The following is a 4,948-nucleotide window of genomic DNA, read 5'->3' on the forward strand; positions in this document are numbered from 1 at the left end:
CTGTTACAACTATCCACACCCCAAGAAAAATGGTTCTAGACAGTACCAAATTAGGGTTATTTAGCTTGTAACAATAGCAGAACCCTTTTTGGTACTAAACAGAACCATTTTTATAGGTTTCCATAAAGAACCATGCTTTGAAAGTGCCATATGGCATCAGTGGTGTTATAAATAACCTTTTTATTATAGTTTATATTATTATCTTTACAGTTACAGTGTGTCTCTTCTATTTATGTAAAAAAATAAAATAAAATGATGTTTATTAAGGCCAAAATTAGCAAAAATTGGCAGTATGTGAGCCCTTTACAATGTTAAAAGGAAAAAGTGATATATAATTTAAAAAAATATAACAATATATGGATCATAAATTCAATCTCTCTCTTACTTAGAAGAGAAGATAAGTATCCTTAACTGAAGCTGCTCATACCTACATGTTCTGTTAAACAAGAGAAAAAGACATGACTGGTAGGAAACCAACTTGAATGTTAAAATTTATATTTTAAGAAAGAAATAATTTACTTGTTAAGAGGGTGTTGGCAGTCTGTGTAATTGGATGGCTGCCGAGCTCCAGAAAATCAGTAATGAGATGGCTTTGACAGTTACAGATTTGAAAAACAAAAAGGCGGGGAAAAAGAACCTTAAACTCTAACACAAAGAACCACTTCAGCAAGAGTTCTACAAGATGATATGGTTCTAAATAGAACTGTTACTACGTGTGAAGAACTTTTAAAGAACCATCTTTTTTTTAGAGTGTGTTTTAGCATGTGGGTTTAGAATCTAGAGAAATGGCTACTTTAGGTTATGTAAGTTAAATAATGGTCTCTACGATACAATGATTGCTAGACAATTGCTAAATAATCTTCATCGAAATTTTACTTTCCTGAAAATCAGTTTTTTGTTCATAAAATCTACAATGATGCTGACAGTTACATGCCACTTCTGTGAGCTCAAAAAAGGAGATGGGAGGATATGATATTGATGACGTCACCACAGATTTTTTTCTGACTTGTCAAACCGACAACTAACCCTGTGTTACAACACTCCCTGATCTCCCTACCTGAATTCACCCTATACTATAGAGTAAATCTTCATATTTATGCATTTGGCAGACTGTTTTATTCAAAGCTTTTATCCTAAGCTACATTTAAAGTAGGCATACATTTTATCAGTTTGTGTATTTCCTGGGAATCAAGCCCATGACCTTGGCGTTGCTATGTTCTACTGTTTGGGCTTCAATAATATTATTCATTTTATTGAATTAAAATTGTATTTCAGGTCATTGTAGTACTACAATAAGAATTCTAAAACTTTTTTTAATTGTTGTTGTTTCTGTTTTATCTAGTAGTTTTTGTTGTTGTTTTATTATGCTTTTACGCTACCATTCAAATGTTTAGGGTCAGTATGATCTTAATACTTTTTTAAAATAAAATAATAAAATAATTTTTATTTAAGGATACATTAAATTGATCAGCAGTGAAAGTAAAGGCTTTTTCACTGTTACAAAATAAAATTCTTTGAGCTTCCACAAGAGGTTTGTTCTCACGCGCATTCAGGTTCGGCTAAACTTCTGTTTATGTTCGCTGATCAATGTGTATGTGAGTAAAAGCCTAAATTAAATCTGTTCCTCATAAAAAGTGGTCAAGTCTCTTAAGAAAATTTGTTCTAAACCGCTCAATTCATATGGATTAGTTTCACGATCTCTTTATGATTGTGAAAATAATCTTTAATCTTCTCTCTATGTCAAAGTTTCAGTTGCGTAGCTGTCAATTCGGTAGCAATAACTTCTTACGTTGAGAGACATTTAGACATTTAAATAAAGTTAGTAAATAAATAAAGTTAGTCTGGATTGCACTGCATTTCTGTGGTCGTTGAAGACCACAAATTACTCTTTCTAACATCATAATTCACATTTGAAAGAAAGTGACGAGGGTATTTATGATTATTTGATTTCAAAAAGTGTACTTTTTTTCCACTCTTCCAAGTCCTCTGCATTTGGCTCCACAGCTTTATGAGTCTCCTATAAAACAAACCTTTACCACTTAATCAAACAACAAAGATGGCCTATAATTACAATACTGCTTGCTTTCATTTGCGTTAAATACACTGGTTTGGATGAGCGTGTTCCTCCAAGCAGCATGTCCATATGTCTTCTTTCTCTTTAAAACAATGAGGCTGTTTATTATACAATGTCTCTCTCAGTGATCGCCTCTAAAGAATACTGAGTTCAGTTCAGTGGAGCAGTGGATGCGGAAACATGTGTGTGTCTGCTGCACATGTTGAGCTATTTTGGCTTCCTGAGCTAAGCATGAAAGGCAGCTTGGGAATGCTGACCTCTGACCTCCATTCAGACTATGAGGCTTTTCTGAAATATTGACCACAAACCAGGGTTATTATAGTTAAATAAAACTGAGGTTACACTTTATTTTAAGGTGCTTTAACAGCTCATGCTTTGGTTGCTCAACAACAACAAAGCTGGAGAATCTCACACAGCCAAAATGTCAATGCTCAGTAATGCTGTTCAGCCTTACATTGTTCAAACTGTCGGACACTAATGGAAAGACTCAGGAAGAAGTTACAACTTTTAGAATGCATCTGGACATTTCTGAACGGTTAGTGGATAAATTTATGTAGTTGCAGTGGAGTTGATTTAACTCATCGACTAGCATGTGCCGTCATGTTAATCTTTTATGCAAATCCAGCATTTGTTTGTTAAGCAGTCCAGCATAAAATGACAGCATGGCAACAACACTCTACTACAACAACTCTTCCTCTTCTCTAAAGCCCCCCTTTGTTGCATGTTCTCGGGGGCAGGGTTTATGTAAATTTTAGGTTCAGTGATGTCACTAACCCGGGAAGAAGCTTGTTGTAGTCCCTACCAGTTTGTACCAGTTTTGTCCTTAAACAGAGAATTCTTTAAAAGAAAATATATCCCTTTGCATTGAACTTTGAGCGTTTTAACTTTGCAGATGTTGTTTATGCTCAAACAGCAACATTACACACTAACTAAAGTTAAAAAATGAAATCATAATCAACCACCCCTTTAATAAAAACTCTCAATGAAACTAAAATAACACTGCCTGTCACAAACCAGAGTGTGTGTGTGTGTGTGTGTATATATATATATATATATATATATATATGTTGGGGACATAATATTCAGCAATGTTAATTATTTGGCTGCACTGACACTATTGGATGAGATCTAAATTGAGCTGGACGATAACATCACTGTTTTCTACATAGTTGCTTTTATTGCTGAATTGAACTCATTTCATATTTGATAATCTTTACACAACTGGCCTCAGCTGAACAATGACTCTGTTTTATATTTAGAGCTGCTTTACAGTACAATCAAACTCTGTTTTCATAATTGAATCATTATTTTCCTGTTTATCCCTATAAAGCTGCTTTGAAACAATCGTTCAAAGTGCTATTGTATAAAGCACTATATAAATAAAGGTGACTTGGCTTGACTTCACTAAGATGTTCTAAGATAATTGTTTCTAAATATCCATTTGGCACTGTCCATTTTAGAATCATCATGAACAGATCCCAAGCATCAGTGGTATTGATTGCTGGAATTAAACCAGCCCTTTGAGCTCTTTGTTTGCAAGTCTTTGTTCCTTGTTATGTGTCAAAAGAAGAAGCAGATTTTAAATCCAAAGCAGTTTACATTAATCTCACATTTTGTTCTTCTCCTTTGCCAAACTTCCTAAATTTTTGACCAATTGATTTTGACATCTTCGATTATTGTTACAGCTGTCATGCTTTCAGCACAAAGGAGTGTCTCAGCCACACCCCTCTCTCTCCTCCACCCCTTTCTTGCTTTTCACTCTCCCTCCTTTTCCTCTGAACTATGTTTTGCACATTGGTAAACAGTAATCTGAATCACTCACTCCACAGCAATTAAATCATTGCCAAACGCATCACTCTTCAAAGCCGACACAAGCATTTTTTGAGAACCTTCTCAAGCGTGACAGATTTGTTGAACTAGCTGTTAAGAACTGAGTGCTCATTGTCTCTATATAGTCAAAAAAATACAATATTATGTAAAATCTAATGTTAATTCAGGACTGTTTAGTCTTTCAGAAGATCTTTAAGATGTTTGCTGATGGTACACAATATTGTTGATTCCTAATAGCTCTGACAAGTAGATAACAAACAAACAAAATGGAGATAAACAATAAGAATATAAATAAGTATGATATTAAAAAGTGTATGGTTTCACTTTTGGAGACTGTGTAACCTGTGGAATTGGTCGAAGCCTGACAAGTGTAATTACAGAATAAAAGCTATTTAAATTGATTGGACGAGTGTATTTAAGAGGTGATTAGACAGACAGGTCATCACATTGCATTGTCTGAGAATGACATGAGTCATGACGCAGCACCCTGTATGTCGTAATGCCAAGGTGTGGCCGTTGATGTGGGAATATGCCCTAAAGGTAGAAGATCTCCCTGCTTTTGAAAAGCACTTTATGACAGTATATGTAAGCAGAGATGAATACTTAGCAATGATCACAGACCAGACACAAACAAATACACCTTCCTGCCACTGCTTCAATATTCAAAATATATTTATAATATAGTCTAGGCTATATTCATAGCCTATATACATTTATTCTACTTTTATTGTAGCCTATATTACAATTAATACGTTTTATTAACATTACAGACACCCTTTCCCAGCAAATGCTTTTACTGAGTGTATAGCCTACTGATGTTTTCACAATATTGTAGGCCTAAATAGTACCGAAACCAATAAAATACTTTGGCGTTGATATATTATACATGTTTTAAACCTCGTATGTGTTGCATTTTAATAATATTCCAGTGATGAGCAGCTAAAACAATCACTGATATTTACAGTGAAAGTGTTCAGAAACTGTTCGTGTGTCGGTAATAGTGTGGAGGTGTGGGTTTGGGTGTGGTGCTGGACTCGTATAGTA

This window comes from Ctenopharyngodon idella, chromosome 11 (assembly GCF_019924925.1).
Source record: "Ctenopharyngodon idella isolate HZGC_01 chromosome 11, HZGC01, whole genome shotgun sequence".
Lineage (NCBI taxonomy): Eukaryota > Metazoa > Chordata > Actinopteri > Cypriniformes > Xenocyprididae > Ctenopharyngodon > Ctenopharyngodon idella.